Below are 17468 nucleotides of genomic sequence, written 5' to 3'. Positions count from 1 at the left end.
GTGTATGGAGTGGTGGTGGGGAGGTAGCAGCAGAGGGAAGAGGAAGAAAATTTCCCCAATCCATTTGCCACATCTGGATTGGAGAGATTAGCATGAAAAAAAAACCATTAAGAATGTCAATCTGTTTCCTAACACTCCGTGGAGTAGAACCAATGCATTGATGCACCTTATAAGCAGCGAAGAGAGGGGTAATCTGCAGTTTGGACAGCTGAACCAATTTGAGCTCTCAAATAGAAAATATTTATGGCATCTTCCTTTGAAAGATGGTGAGCATGAACGTCAGTGCAGTTTGTCATGTGTACTTCAGCTTATGAGAGAACAGCCGCAAAAGAAAGTTTTATTTCAGGCCAGAAAGCCAATTTCTTTGCAATATTATGTTACCAGTGCATGTAACCTACAGCGTTACATTTTAAAAATAAAATGACCACAAGCAAATTATTAAATTTAATTTTAAAATTCAAAATTAATTTCAAAAGTTGGAGTAAATAGTTAGAAATTCATCTCTGAAGAATTTGATTTCAATAAATTGATAATAATAAAAAGACTTGCTACCTTTCACAATTCCAGTGTCTTTACAGCTAATCAAATGTATCTAAAGTGAAGCCAGTTACCTCATAATTCTGGTGTACCCTAAATAATGGACCGGATGGATGAAGCAATGGCACGAAATGACCTGAAAAGGCTGTAGTTGTTTAAACATTTCATTCCATATTATCAGCTTCATGGATTTGAATTTCTTAATGTAGGATTTTAAATTTGGCACAATAAGATCCCACAAGGTTAAATAAAGTATATATATATCTATATATAGATATATATATAGATAGATAGATAGATAGATATATATATATATTAAAAATAAGATTCTGCCAGGTATGATAATGACCACATGATGTGATTTAATGATGTTGATTGAGCGATAATTATTAGTAAATATTAATAAATCTTCTCCGTGGATTGTCACCTCGTTGGAAAAGGTTGCATGGTCCTGAGATCTCGAGAGCGATGCTGTCTGGAGCTATGCTCCTGGTAGTGCCACCCGTGGAGGTAAGGTCGAGGGTGAGGTCCCTGATGAAGAACAATCCAACCAAGACCTCAACATTGGAACAGGTGGATGAAGTTACACTGAACTCAATGGCTGTGAAGGCACACAAAGGTTGCAACAACTCCATCAGCTCCAACGTCATGGTTTCCGTGTCATTGGAATTAGTTGATTGATTTGTGAAGTATAGCGCACTTCTTGGAGTGCAACGTTATGTACACGTTAAACAAATACACACACAGGCGTCTTTGCTCTGGGATCAACGGGGCGAAGTCCATCATCCACAATCTCAAGGGATAGCAATGACAAATTAATAGCCATGTGCATCACTTTTTCAGAAAAATTCCATGGGATCTGAAAGAGGAGATGGAGACTCGGTAAAAATTCTTTGTCAATGGACAGTCCTTTTGACAATACAGAACTCCTTTATTGGGGAAATGAAAAGTTCATTTCTAAGTCATGGGTTATGATGTATGGTGTCAAAGTAGATGTTACAAGAGATTCTTGGATTACATGAAAGTGAACTAAATTTACATACTACAATGAGTGAGTATGCTATCTTGGTGACTTTTCACATTTCTGAGCCTGCAAGTATAAAATCGTATATAAATAGAGACAGCTGTCACATGAGCTGTACTTCATGAAAAATTATAATATGCTAAGAAGTGATTACAACCATCTACTCAAAGGGAAGAATACTTAATATTCCCTGGGGTTGATTTTTGATTGGGGATGATTCATCGCATCTTAGCAAATATAAAGAAAGATTTTATTAAAAAACCTGCATTCATTAAAACAGAAAAGATTAATTGATGATTTAATAATAGTGGTTCAAATTATGAAATGTTAGAATGGAATAGATAAAAGAAAATATATTGGTTCAGATGATTGAGGCACATAGCAACATAGATCAAATTTGGAAGATTTAAAACTGATTATAAGATGAACTTCTTTACCATGATAATATTCAAGGATGGTTTAAATATGTGATTGAAGGAAGCATATATATAAAAAATTATGTGTAGAAACTGGAGGCACATGGGATGAGGCTCTTGTTTGGATAATAAATGATAAAATGGACCAAATGAACTAACTTTCTAAATTAGGAAATCAAAATCACTTCTTCTCATTCTTGTTAATTTAATTACACTTCGACCTACATCATCAGGCCGGTGATGACATTGCAGATGTGAATATATTTCAAATATCTATTGTACTGGGACATACAAGAGGGGCACCAATTCAACTGCATCTTGGCAGATGGGCAAAGCCTCTAGGATGGGCGTGGGGAAGGGGAGAGGAACTTGATTATAAAGAAATAAAGGAAATAAATGGAGAAATATTGTACAAAATAAAACCACAGATAAAAATTTGTAAGTGAAAATAGATAATTAACTATAACAAGAAATAATATTTATCTCCCAATTTTAAAGCAGCAAAGAGGCTTAAGGCACTTCACAAATGTGTTATCAAATAAAATTTGTTGCAAATATTGAAAATTAGGACTAGTAATTAGTCATATGGTCTTTTGAACCTGTTATGCCATTCATTGAGGTCATAAGTGATCTCCCAACTCAGTTCTCTTCTCCTGCATAATCCCAAAATTCCTTGATTTGTGTTTGGATTGGATGAACTCAATATCTGAGACTCCACAGACCTACAGATAGAGAATTCTATGGATTCTCCACCCACTGAGGTGTGGAATTTCTCCTTATCATATTCTGTACCATATATTTCCTCAAACATAGATGGAAGCTATTTGGAACGCTGAGTCAATGTCAACACTTAGAACAATCCCATCAACTTAAATCCTCCATTTATTTCCCTACAACCAATTCTTCACATGTAACATTTAACGCCTTATTGCTTCTTCCACCACCCACCAATGCTAAAGGCAGTGTGTAGAAGCCAATTAGTCTTTGAGATGTGGGTGCAAGCCAGAGCACCCAGAGGAAATCCACACAGGTTGAATTTGTTCACAGAGAGCTCTAAGAATGTCGTCCAGGTTTGGGGAGCTGTGAGGTAATGTAAATGTTCAAAAACTTCATTAAAGAGAAGCATTTTGATGCTGGAAGTGAAGAAATATCAAAAGAAGTTCCTGATCTTTGGATTCTTATTGCATTACATTCATTGGAAGGGATTTCATTTGGAATAAGGGAGAAACTAGAATTACAAAACACAGTTATCTTGGTAAATTGTATTGCTGGAAGGAATTACTAAGACATGGAGAGGTGGGGACACAAACAGAGCTGACGCTACCATTAGGTGAACTGGGCAGTAGCTAAACTACAGATTTCAGAGGGGCACAGTCATCTAGTTTTGGGCCAGAGAGTCTGGCTGTGTACTTTGAGGTGTCCCAGGCAGGGGTGCAGTGCTGTCAGAGTACTGTTCTGGCACCTCATGGGGCAACTCCAGGCACATCTTTGTCACTGCTTTTAGTGAGCTCCAGCACCTAAAAAAATTGGCACTGCACCCTTGGTCCCAGGGTCCTTATGTTTCCACTTTGGGTGCAATTGTAGCAGTTCAGTGTTGTTGAGGCCAAGTGACTCCCTCCCTCTCCATGCTCCATACCCCTGCTACAGTTTCATTGCTGGAGACCAACTCTGGTTTAAAATTGCCTCTTGGTCTGAGACGCATGCATGCTCCACTCCTTAGCCCAGGCCGCTGTTTTGGGTCTGACATGGCAGCCTTTAAAATGCACTGGTTTGAAAATTTGGAATGTTCTTAAAACCTTGGAACTCTTTACTTACGACAAACTGTCAGACAAGTACAGCTCAAGTGCAGCTGTGTGTTCATTTAGAGCCCCAACAAACACGCAGTAATCAGATAAGACTTTAATTTTATGGTGGGGAGGTACTATCTGATGAGTGAGGGGCTTGGGGAGGGCAACGGGATAGCAGCTCCTGAGGGAGTTGGTGGGGGGGTGGTGGGGGGTGCCAATGCCCTTGCTCAGCTCTGGCCACATTAGCTCGGGTCAGTGCTGGGTCACTAGAGCCCAGTGCATTCCTCCTACTCTCTCCCCATTTTCCCCCTCCCCGGTCTTTGCTCCCCCCATCTCTGGTCCCCATTCCCCGCTCTTTCCTGGTCCCTCCTCTTCCTCCCTGATCCCACTTCTGAACCCCAGCCCCCACTCCACCATTCCCACACCGGTCCCCGACTCCACTCCCTTCTCCCCAGTTACTGCTTCCCCCCCCTCCCCAGTTCCAGTTTCTCCCTCCTTCCCTGGTATCCATTCCCCCCTCCCTCCCCAGGCCCCATTCCCCCTCCTGCCCCAGTCCCTGCTCCCTTCTCGCTCCCTGGTCCCCGCTCCCCTCCTCCCTCCCTGCTTCCCACCCTCCTTCTTTCTGGTACCCAGTCCCTGCTCTCCCCTCCTCCTCAGTCCATATTTCCCCATCCCATTCCCCAGTTCCCTTCCCCATCCCTCCCTCCCCAATCCCTGCTCTCCCCTGCTTCTCTCCCCCCCACTTCTCTCCTCTCCCTGCTTTCCCCCACTCCCCACCTTCCTCGGAGCTCCTGTTCAAATGCTAAATCCTGAGTGGATGGTTTCAATTCCTGTGGCAATCCTGTGAACATTTGGAGGTAAGAATTTATTTCCTTTTGGGGTGTGCAAGTAGTTGGCTTTGCCTAGGGGGCAAAATAGTCTGGCACTGGCCCTGGACACAGAAGGATTTAAAAAGTAGAAAGAGGATTATTTAAATTTAAATCAGGAACAGAAAGGAATATTCCAAAGCATGGTTTGTTAATTGTGAACAGGATTCAGTGCAGGTTAGAACATGGACAGCAGAGTTCCAATGAGCAACTTTAATGAGAGCAGAGAAAAGGAGGTCAGTGTGGAGCTCATTTGAACAGTCACATTGGGAGATTACACAGATTATCAACAAGACAATCAAACTGGGAATGCCAAAATTGGAAAGGAGAGCTCTAATGGCTCAAATTGTGCACACGCATGCAGACAGTTGTGAAGGAGACAAAAAGCTTTGTCTTGGGTCCTGAGGAGGGAGAGGGAGAGAAACCATGTCCCCTATATCCTCACCCCACCCCTTCTTGTTAGCTCTGCTTGTGGTCTGACATTTTGTTCTTTCTTTTTCCTGCTTTGGTGTAACTCCACGCTGTACAGTTAATGGAGCACAGGTTGGGAATACACAATTGTTGACAAGCGGAAAGTATTAACAACTAAAAGCCACAATAGTCCTGCATGTCATCATATTAAAGTGGTTAGAGTAATAAAACAATGAAACCCTCCACAGCCAAAGAACAGCTGCCGAGAGAGAGATGAGAAGTATTCCAGTGGTGGAAGATCGTCCTGTGATTTTCGTGAGATTGGGCAACTTGGTACTAAGTCGGCATCTGTTTACCGCATTTGTGTCATGCCATTTTCAGACATTTTAAACTGTATATCTTCCTGAGAGACTTGTACCCTTTTGACCAGAGAAGACTCTCTGGATGGATTTATAACCATCTTTCCACATTCTCCATCATGTCACGCATGACATTTTTGAAGTGTTGAAATCAGCAGACTACAAGGAGAAAATGTGATTTGAACAACTAAATATAAAAAAAACTCTTGACCCAACAGGTCACTAAGAGTTGTAAGAAGAGTCTGAAGGGTTCCTCTTATCAGCAGCTTAGATTATTGTTGTCCTTAGAAACATCTTTAAAGTCACTAACTTTCAGGCTGTTTCTAAGTTGTATGTTCAATGATGCCATAACCACATTCTATCAAATTTTGAGAAATGGAGTAATTTTTTTGTAAAAATAATGACTTTATTTTGTTTTGGGATACAAATGTATGTGAGGATTGATCTTCCTCCACATAATGATTTCCCAAGGATAGCAAGGAGAAGGAGTGGGGAGATTGATTAGAGTCTCTGCACACAAGGCGTTGCCAGGGATTATCGTGGGCTTTCCTGAGGGTCAAAGGTCAGGACGGAGCATTTGTCCTTGTAACTGGGTGCACGAAGGAGCTGGTCAATGATGAGATGCAGCAGGAACAAAATCAAAATTTCAGTTGCTTCCTTTTCTCTTGATACTAGAAATCCTATACCACCAGGGAAAGCTGGAGAATGGCTCCTATCTGTCGTGAGAGGGTAACAACCAGCAGAAGTACTTGAGGAAAGATAAGACTTTGTTTTGTCTTGGAAATTCGCATTTTAGAGGAGTAGAGAGATACACCACTGAAGCAGCTGCTTCAGCCCTCCGTCCACACTGCCCATCAACTACCTATTCACATTAATCCTACCTATTGTCTCCATATTCTCATCAACTCTTCTCAGATTCCACCACTCATCTACACACTAGAGGCAATTTAGTGGCCAACTGATTTACCAACCAGCACTTCATTGGGCTGTAATGAAAACTGGAGCAACAGGATGAAATGCATGGTCATCGGGAATATGTCCAAACTCCCCGCAGAGTAAATCAAGAAAATCTGTCAATGTCCGTTGAATGGGACAGGCCCAAACGATTGATGACTTTTTTCTTCCTACAGATGCTGCATGATCTGATGAGTTTATACACCATTTTTGTGTATTGCAAACTCGCCATAGAGAGCAAGAGTTAGGATTAAATTCAAGTCTCTGGCACTCTGTAGCAGGGGACCTATTTGCTACATCACTGTGCTGTCCAAGGCTCTGAGTTGTGTGTTGGATAGAACAAGTTCTGAAGCTGACAACAGTGACCATTGACTCAAATTCTTTCTATGCTCCCTCTCGCATACACAAGGCCAATCTGAAGGCTGTTCTCTGCCTTGGGTGCAATAGGCCGAGGGAGAAGAAAGAGCAAAACTCAAAAAGGCTGGTGAGCCATTTCAGGTAGGGTTGGAAATTTTGGTCCTTTAAATACTTAAAAATCAAAGGGAATTTTAAAGTGACCTTTTTGAAATACCATGGGACGAGAAGACCTCAATAGAGTCATCATCACCAAAATAGTGGGTCCAAAAGTAGATAAATCCCCTGGCCAAGATGGAACACCTCTCGGAGTGCTGAAAGAAACAGCATAAATTACAGTAGAGGTGTCCGTGATGATTTACCAAAATTCTCTGGACTCTGGTCAGATCCCGGTAGATTTCCAGAAGGTGTTTGATGATGTGCCATATAAAAGTCATCCAAAAGATGAGGATGCATGGAGTAGGGGGTAAAATACTGTATTAGTATGGATAGGAGACAGAATGTCCAGATAAATAGGTGTTTCTCCAGTTGGCAATCAGTGGTGAGTTGTGTCCTGCACATATCTGTGCTGGTCTCACAAATATTCACTCTATACACTAAAAATTTGGAAGAGGGAATCGAGTATAGCCTATCTAAATTTACTAATGACACTCAATTGAGCAGGAAATCAATTTGTGCATAGGATGTGGAGAGCATGCATAAACATTTAGATAGGTTGAATGAATGGGCAGGGATCTGGCAGATGGACCACAATATTGGTAAACATGAGGTCATCCAGTTTGGAAGGAAAAGTAAGTATTATTTCAATGGTGGTAGATTGTAGCATGCTGTTGTGCACAAGGAGTTGGGAGTGCTTGAGCATGAATCACAGGTGCAACTTGTAAGCATGAAGGCAAATGGAATGTTGGCCTTTGTGGAAAATCACTGTTGTACTATGATTAGCTACTGCTGGCTGGACTCGCCTCCTGAGTCCAATCCTACCCATTATCTCTTTGCATGCTTCCCACTCTTCCTGCAGTGATTATTCAATGAGGTTGGTTGTTGCTCCAGTTTTACAACCTCAGTCTTTTGTGGTAACTGATGGTGCATTAGCCTTCAATCTAGAGAGACCGAATGTAAAGGACAGGAAGTTTTGCTGCCACTGCACAGGGTACTGGTGAGGCAGCACCTGGAGTACTGCATGCAGTTTTGGTCTCCTTACTTGAAAAAAAAGTATATTGGTTTTGGAAGCAGTGCAGATGATGTTCACCAGATTGATTCCAGAGAGGAGGGAGTTGGTCTATGAGGAGAGAGCGTCACACGAGACTATACTTGTTTGAATTCAGAAGAACAGCTGGAGATTTTATGGAAACATAAATTATGAAGGAATTGATAAGAAAGAGGCAGGAAAGTTGTTTCCACTGATAGATGACACCAGAGCTTTAGCACATAGCCTTAGATTTCAGGGGAGTAGATTTAGGATGGAGAAATGAGATGGAACTGCTTTTCCCAGAAAGTAGTGAATCTGAGGAAATCTCTACCCTGAGAAACATCGGAAACTACCCCATTAAATATATTTAATGGTTAGATTTATGCATACCAAAGGAATTAAGGGTGATAAGGGATAATCAGGTAGGTGGAATTGAGTCCACGGCCAGATCAGCTATAATCTTTTTGAACTGGCGAGCAGGCTCGGAGGAGCAGATTGGCATATTCCTGTTCCTATTTCTTATGCTTTGCTCATTCATGATAAGAATTGTTACAGCCTCTGCAATTATGCTTGATTATTCATTGAGTCATAGTCATAGAGGTGGGGGGGGGGGGGGTTGGGCAAAACAACCCCTTTGTCCTTATTTGCCCACACCAATCAAAATGTCCCATCCACACTCATTCCATCTACCTGAATTTTGATCATAATCCCTCTCAACTCATCCTATCCATGGATCTCTCCAAATGTTTCTCAAATGTTGCAATAGTGACTGCCTCAACTATCTCATATGGCAGCCCATGCCATTGCTCTCAACCAGTCTCTGAGTAAAATAAAATCTCTCAGCTTCGTACTGAAACTCCCTCTTCTCACCTCCTTAAACCTATGTCTATATCTACTCTGGGCAAAAGATTCAATATGTTCACCCAAACCATTCCTTGCTATGATTCAAGGAAATTGAGAATGGGTTTGGATATTGACTATGGTAGCTAAAGGAAGATAATGTTGTTAATTTATTCAAATAATTACCCCCTGTTCAAATAACGTTGCCAATCTCTTACTTCTTGTCAACCAGAAATAAAAGCTAGCATATAAAACCTGGCATTTCCCCAAGACCCATCGGATAATTTATGACCATTTCTGTTGAGTAATTGTTGCATGAACTCACAAATATTATTGAGTATTATGTCATTTCTTAACAATTCAATTGCATAAAATTACTTTGAAATTAGTTAAACTCTTATTCATTTTCAGCCTTTTTTTGGGTAGCCAAACAGAATCTATCCTGAATCCAAGTCACATTCCAGACCTAAACCTTATCCTGGCTGATTTAAGGAAACTAAAGGAGTGGCCCAGAGATGCTGCCTTTTGGAAGAGACATTAAAATGAAGGAGCATTTATTCCCTCAGACAACGTAAAAGAACTTGCACCTTTTATTTCAAAGAAACACAGGATATTTATCCATGATCAACGTCACTTTTGCAATCAATGATTGCTGAAATTAGAGAATCTGATCATATTCCACTGCTATTTGTAAAAGTTTGCTGTGTAAAAAAAAAATAATGGTCAGATCTAGTTCCTCACTATAACAAGGACGATTCTTTATTGATTTAAAATGGTTTGACCATCATGTCTATAGATCTGTTCTTGGACCCACCGCTCTTTGTGATTTTTATAAACGACTTGGGTGGAGATGTGGGATTCTGTTTGGCAATAAGATGAAGGTCAAAGGTGTTGTGGATATTATTGAAGGTTTTCATACGTTACAACAGGATACGGACAGGGTGCAGATTTGGGTGAAGAAGTGGCAGATGGAGTTCAATCCAGATAAGGGTGAAGTGATGCATTTCGGAAGATCAAACTTTAAGGTAGAGAACATGATTAATGGTAGGATTCTTAACAGTGGGGAATCCATAGATCTCTCAAGTTTGTAGCATAGGGTGATAGGCTAATGGTATGCTGGCATTTGTTAGTCGGGGGATTGAATTCAAGAGTCATGAGGTAATGTTACAGCTCTATAAATCTCTTGGAATATTGTGTTCAGTTCTAGTTGCCTTCTTGCAGAAAAAAATGCAGAAGGTTTGGAGAGAGTTCAGGAGAGATTTAATAGGATTTTGCCTAGATTGGATAATGTGTTTCATGAGGCAAGATTAACAGAGCTAGGGCTTTTCTCTTTGGAGCAAGAAGAATGAGAAGTAACATATCAGAGGTCTACAAGATTATGAGAGGGATAGATAGGGTGGATATCCAGCACTTGTTTCCTGGGGTGATAGTAGAAAATATTAAAGGAAATCTACATAACATGAGGGAACCAAAGTTTTGGGGAGATATCGGGTAAGCTTTTTACACTGAGAGCAGTGGGAGCCTGGAATGCATTGCCAGTGGTTGTGGTCAATAGGAACATTTAAAAGACACATGGATGCAAGAAAAATAGAGGGTTATGAATGTGAGGTAGGGAAGCTTTTGAATAGGTTTAGATGAATTGGTACAACATCGTGAGCTGAAAGGCCTGCACTATTCTATAATCTTCAATGTTCATTGTAAAAGATTCCCGTGAAGTGTGATTCTTTCCCTTTTCTTGAATGGTTTTGGTGGCAGGACTGACAAATTTGGTCTAAAGGTGGCAATGGATCAGCAACTTAGGTAAATATTGTTGGGTTGGATTACTAATGATTGGTTATTCTTTGTTGCAACACTTTCAGTCAAGGTGTTGCTGTGGAAACTGTGAGAGCACAACACAAACAAGAGGGTGAACCATAGATGAAGGAGAGAGGAAACTCAGGGTTGGTACAAACCAAGTTGCCCCAAGCCAAAAGACAGCACAAAGGTCACCAAGCTTAAGGCTTGGGTCTTTCTCAGAAAGAGTGCATCAGTCTAAACTTAGCTCACCATTAACACTTCTGAACAGCTGGTAGAGCTCAGACATTAAGGAGAAAGATATTGGCAGACTCTTGGAAATGGAAGTGTAACAGGACACCCTACAGCCCCCAGCATTGTTGTTCTTTCTTCTAACCCCATACCTCCTTTCAAATCATTTTATTTATTTTTTAGACATACAGCATAGTAACAGACCTTTTTGGCCCATGAACTCATGCTTTCCTATTATTCCCAAATGACCTACATTCCCGGTACATTTTGGAGTGTGAGAGGAAACCAGAGCACCCACTTAAAACCCACACAAACATTGGGAGGACATACAATCTCCTTACAGACAGCGCCGAATTCGAACCCCAGTTGCTTGTGCTGTAGCAGCATTGCGCCAATTGTTAATTGTGCTGTCCTACCATCATCATTCTTCTCGTTGATCCCTCTGGGCAAATCTTTTGATATCATTCTTTCTCTTCTCCATTATCCTCTTTTAAAGCATTGTTGATCTCTTTTGAAATTTCATACTTGATTATTTTTTATTAGATTTTCATTCCCATCCCACTGGAACATTATTAGAGTCAATAACGGATGTCTGTGAACATGTGACTATAGAATATTAGCTTTGCTCATTCTTGCTGACCCACCTGCAGTCTTTGATATGTTTGTCATGCCTTCTTCCTCCAATGCAGTCTTTACTTTGTGGGAGTAAAGAATGTTGGTGTGGCAAGGTGTTTGGTTGCATGGAGGGCAATTGAACTCTTGATTAGAAAAAAATTGATCCAACATCTTATTGCATATGAATTCTGCCTTCCGTCAATATTGTTGTTGATAGTATTTTCCTTTGTAGTCAAATCGCAACACGATGGTATCAAATTTACATTTATGGTGATTTTTCCCCCTTTCTAATTGCACTCCAGTTTCTCTTTAAAGAAGAATAAAAGTGCCTAGGTACATCCTCTGCTAAAGTCCTCTGATGCTGTGTGAGATAAATTAACACAGTGTCAGTCCTGGGAGAATAAAAGCAAGAGAAGGGATTCAATTATGAGAAGAATAGCAGCTTGTAAGTGTGCAAATTGAAGATATGATAAGGAGCCTGTTGAGATTAGAGTAGAGGCTAATGAAGCAGTGGTGGGAGTCGAGAAACTGGGAACCTCTGTTTCTCTGACCAAAGACTCTTGTTGCAGGGCTACATTGTGTAAGAAATAGAGAAAAGGGGTGCTTCTTGAAAACCCTGGGAAGATTATTAAATCTTTTACTTCATGAAACATGAATTCTGTTTTTCTTTCCACAGATGCTATGGGATCTGCTGAGTGTTTCCAACATATTCTGCTTTTATTTCTGATTTACACTACCTGCAACTTTTTGATTTTGATGACGGTAAGAGTGTTTAACTTTTTTTTAATAGAACCACAATAATTTATAATAATCAATATTGGAAACAAACAGATGATGATTAAATCTGCAATATCCTATGAATTTTACATAATCCAGTCTTTTCATAACTGTTTAGCTCTATTCTTTGCAGCTTGATCTTCAGCACTTAATCGTCAATGTGCAATATCCGTGAGAAATGTTTCTATGTCCATTTTCTAGTAGGGCAAATTGGTGGGGTGGTGGGGGGGGGGAGGAGGGGGTTACTAAGCTTGTGCTGAAGAATAAAACACATATTCAATCCCTCAGTCTCACCGTTAATCAGCACAACCTCAATATATTATGAATGACTATTAACAAGAATCAAATACCAAACTAATCTTCATGGTGGAAACTGCCAGAATCACGATGCTGGGTTTCCTTTGTGTGTCGAATGCAATTTTGTGTGCTTATTCTGTACACTGGAGTAATATTTAACTAAATGGAGTTGATGTGTCTGACTATCTATAATTGACCGTGAATTTCCTGCTAAGTACATAACCTTGACAAGTACATTAATTATTGTGGCAGCCAGCTTCTTCACAAAATAGTAATTCTATATGTGCTGCCTGAGCAAAATGCTGAAGGTGGCAGATTTTCGATCATGCCCTAATGCAGCCGGTCATAGAGTTATATGATATTTTGCTGTGAGCCCCCCATTCACAGAGCTTTTCTGATAGATCAGGGTGAAGGTTTAAGTAGTTTCAGAAAGGATAATGCTTGTATAGAACCGCAGATAAATTGTTTTAGTCAAAGCTATTTTAATGGCTGTCTTATGGCATATCTTAAACCACCCAATGTAAAACCACCCAGTGTGGTTTTACATCCCGAGTCTTGACCCATTTCAATTTCCCTATGATCCAAACAGGGTCACAGCTGACACTATCTTCCTGGCTCTCCACTCAGCCCCAAAACACATGGATGCCAAGGACACCTACGTCAGATTACCGTTCATTGATGACAGTTCTGCCTTCAGTGCAATAAACCCCTGCAAACGCATCTCCATACTTCAAGATCTTGCCTAACCATTGTTCCCATTGCAACTGGATCCTTAGCTTCCTGTCTAAAAGTGAAGACGGGTAACAACATCATATTCATGATTACACACATGGTGTTCCTCAACAAAAAAATACTAATTTCTCTACTATAATCCCTGTGCATCTAGTGCAGCTAAATACTATCCCAATTCCACCTTCAAATTTGTCAAAGACACCACAATGGGCTAGGTCTCCAATAATGATGAGACAGATTGCAGGAAAGAGATTGGAGGTCTAATTGGATGGTGCGTCTCTCACAATCATTCAAACAAGCTTCCCACAGAGGCTGGTGGGTTTCAGAATCCTTTCCCCTCAGAGGTGGTGAGCCTTTGGAACATCTCCCCTCAAAGAGTGGAACCTCTTCCCACAAAACTTCTCCCTATGTGGGGGGGGAGGTCCTCTGGAATGTCTCCCTTACAGAGAGGGGAGGGTCTCTGGAACATCTCCAAACAGAGGTGGGGAGAGTCTCTGGAACTTCTCCCCACAGACGGTGGTGGAGAATACATTATGAGGGCTTAAAGAGATGGTAGACACATCTTCAACAGATTGGGAAAGCGAGGGCCCTGCGGAACTGGCACAGTAGGGGAGTTGAGAACAGCCGAGCCATCATTTAATGGCAGGGCAGACTTGAAGTAGCCCAAGGTCTACTCCTCTTCTTATTTTCATTTTTGTTGATAGCATGTTTCCTTCTTTTACATGCTTCTATTTACCAGATAAGGATACCAGAGATTTATCTATAAAGATTAATTTATTTGAATCTGCAGCTCTTTTATTTCAGTGTACCTTCTCAAGTCACATTTAATTTGTAAAAGAACACCTTATGATTTTAGAAGTATTTCCATTGCATATTTTATGAATAACGTCTAGGGCAGACTGTATTAAATGCTTGCAGTCACCTTCTTCTCCACCTGATATTCACTTCTGTCTGCTTTGTTTTGCCATATAGTGGTGAGGCTGACCCGTAACCCTCAGGAAGCTGTCCAAGCCCTCCCACTGACCTGGCCCAGAGTGAAGGGCCATTTGGGTACAGTCTGATAAGGTGAGCAAAGGCTCAAAGTCCCCTCCCCTAGCATACCCTGACTGACCTTGTGTGGTGAACTGCTGAACACTCATTTATTTGGCTCCGCCCTGCTCTGTGGTTCCTTGCTCTTGATCCTGTATAAAGGCTCCAACACCATAATCCCTCCTCAGAAAGCCTGGGTCACAGCACAGGATGATCTTCAAGTCTATTGTAAATAAAAGCATATTGTTCCATAACTCCAGTCTTTTGAGTTATTGATAATGCATCAGTTTTATTTACAATATTTTTTTCCAACAATGAAACAACTCTTCAAGCCTGATAAGCTGGAGATTGACCCACCATCACCAGAAGCGTCAGACTGCTTTGAATTCTGGCTACACTGCTTTGAGGTCTTCCTGCAAAGTTCCTCCAGAATCATGGGCATGGAGGCAAACAAGCTGCACCTACTCTTCTCCTGGGTCAGACATTGAGTGTTCCTGATGATTATGGTCACAGCATAGGATGACCTTTAAGTTTTTTGTAAATAAAAGCCTATTATTCTGTAACTCCAGTCTTTCGAGTTATTGATAGTGCATCACCTTGACAGCATGCAAGGATTCACTATCCATCAGCTTTGCGAAGATTGTATTAGTTTTCAGAGACATTTGTAAGTTTTTAAAATTGACCTAAATAAATAAATGAAGTTAATTGAAACAAATCAATAAAACAAGTATCCTGAATTCAAATATTCACTATCCCCAATCCAAGAACACCCATCAAAATAAATAGGGATTTTGATCTTGCACCATGTTTTATCTGATGTAGAGCAGAGGATTGATTCTCCTGCAAGGCAATGTTAGTCTCTGTATGGGTGCAGTGGTATCTAACACTTGGTAAGACCTGGAATCCCACCAGGCCTTCATAAATATGGCATCTCTTAGCATGTGAACAAATGAATTCTGACAGATCCATAGTTAGAAAGATTCCACTCCTTGAAACTGGGAGGAAAGTTTATTCTGCAAACAATACTTTTACAGTTGTTTAGAGCCAAAGACAAAACATTGAATTATCACTAATAATTCTTACTATTTATGAAACAAGCTGTCTCTTACATTTACTCTTTTATGAAATCAAAATTGCACACTGCCAATTGCCAATAGCAGACGACATCCATTTAAGGTGAGTGGAGCAAAGTTTAAGGGACATAAAAGGCAGGCTTTTTACATAGAGAGTGGTAGGTTCTGGAATGCATTGCTGGGGAAGCTCGTACAATAGGACATTTAATATAGCACATGTGCTATGAGCTGTGAGGGAGGGATAGGTTAGATTGATGTGGAATGCATTTGTATAGGACAGCACAACAGCAAGGACTGAACGGCCCTTTTGTTTTACATTCTATATTACTATTTTGGCCACAACTTGACTTATTTCATCTTCTCCTGGTCTTTTCATCCCAGTTTATACTTGATACTTCTATCAATGACTCCAAAGACTGAGTGAGAAATGATGGGCTTTAATACACATTAGATTTCAGCTGGGCCAACTCCATGTGGTTGAATAAATGGAATGGGTCAGGGAGGTCGACCTTTATGGCCAGGCCACAGGGGGATGGGTTACAGGGGATCGAGTTACCAGTGGACGGGCCAGTCACTTATACACAGAGCAGCACAGAATAGTATATACATATCACCACAATACTGACCTTATATCCCTTGGTCCTTCACCAGGTCTTTCATGGGAAGCAAGGGAAGGAGATCAAGTGATCAGAGACATTCAGTGAACCACAAAAGCAAAACACTATTCCATATCTGGTAACAAACCTGTCACAAAAAAAGAGCAACAAAAGGTTGAAAAACATTCCTGCCCACATCTTGGACAGGCAGAAGGCTCACATGGTAAAAACATAAAGAACTCATGCAAGTTGTTGGTAACCACTTATAAATGGTTATCAAAAGGGATAAAATAAAAGAAAGAGACAAACTTGTCTTAAGTTGATGCATGGGAGGAGAAGGAGGTGATTTAGTTCTTTTCCATTGACCCTTGGTTCAACACGATCCTACTTGATTATTGATGTGACTCTCTCCTCCCACCCAACTATCCCAAATCCCTTAATGATCTCATTAGAAAAAAAAAGGTGACATAGAATTAACTGATATTGCAAAGGAGATTGCAACTTATGTTTTTCTTGGCTTGTTGAAGGGATTCCTAATGACATACCCGAAAGGTTTGACTAGAATCCTTGCTCTGTACTCCTTAAACCTTGATTTTTTTGCAACCACGGGAAATGAGATTTGCTTCACATCTTGAAGCATTTGACCATATCACCCCTTTAACTTTCTAAATTCCAGGAAAGACAATGTCAATATGTGAAGTTCTGGTAACATAAGTCTTCATTTTGGTGGCTCCATGTTGCAATCTCTCCAAGACTGAAAAAGCTACCCTGAGATGCAATTCTCACTTCAACTAGCAGAAGTGCAACTAGGCCTTTGTTTATCATGACTTCTATGCAATTGTATTTCTCTGCAGAGATAAACAGCACACACTTCAATTCATCAATTATTTTCTGCAGCTACACATGAAATTTCAATAATTTACGTACATGAACTTCCAAATATTTTTGAACTCCACTTCTTCTACCTTTTCACATTTAAGCAGATGTTCTTGCCTTGATTTTCCTCAACATCTACAGTCCAAGTGATCACTGATTGACTTGGTCTTGACCCACTGTTCGATATTCAAGGCCCAATAGAGAGTGTGCAAATCAAATCAGTTGTTCAGGTCTGTTCTCCCAGATAGTTCCCTGTCTAGGGAAGAAATTTGTCATGTGCTTGTTCTGTGAACTTGAATTTTAACTAACTGTCCCTAGAGACTTTACCAAGTGCCTTCTGGAAAGTCCATATAAATGACATCCACAGGCATTTTCCTGTTAACTCATCCTGTCACCTCTTCAAAAAAATTAATCAGGTTTCTTAGTCATGACCTATCCTTTACAACTTTCTGATTAGCTAGGTGTTCTGTCATATTCTCCAGAATTTCCTAACAACTGATTTTAGAATAAGTTGCCTTAAATTCCTTTGCTTCCTTCACATTTTACATCTTCAGTAAATAACTTTCCAGTCAAGTAATACTTTTGAAGTGAAGTTTTTTTTTAACATTGGAAACAAAAATAAATTTAAGCACAGAAAGCTCTCCTGAAAAACAACATAATTCTCTTAAAATATGTTAAAGAGATTATTACATTATACCCAAGCATAGCTTC

General features: G+C 40.4%; 1 long non-coding RNA gene across 2 annotated transcripts in view; it reads right to left on the bottom strand.

The window, feature by feature from the left end:
- Window positions 1-912: 912 nt before the first annotated feature.
- The window catches only part of LOC138759879 (uncharacterized), a 44797-nt gene continuing 28241 nt past the window's right edge, over window positions 913-17468 (bottom strand). The window contains exons 1-3 of one of the 2 annotated variants that reach the window (XR_011355189.1): window positions 14570-14679; window positions 14295-14435; window positions 913-1396 (exon numbers count right to left, since the gene is read on the bottom strand). This is a non-coding gene — a long non-coding RNA (uncharacterized lncRNA). Of the gene's footprint in view, window positions 1397-14294; window positions 14436-14569; window positions 14680-17468 lie in introns of those variants that run through there. The other variant, XR_011355190.1, reaches the window with a different exon arrangement.

The sequence above is a fragment of the Narcine bancroftii genome, chromosome 4 (genome assembly GCF_036971445.1).
Source record: "Narcine bancroftii isolate sNarBan1 chromosome 4, sNarBan1.hap1, whole genome shotgun sequence".
NCBI classification, from domain to species: domain Eukaryota; kingdom Metazoa; phylum Chordata; class Chondrichthyes; order Torpediniformes; family Narcinidae; genus Narcine; species Narcine bancroftii.
This window is presented reverse-complemented; position numbering and strand designations above follow the sequence as displayed.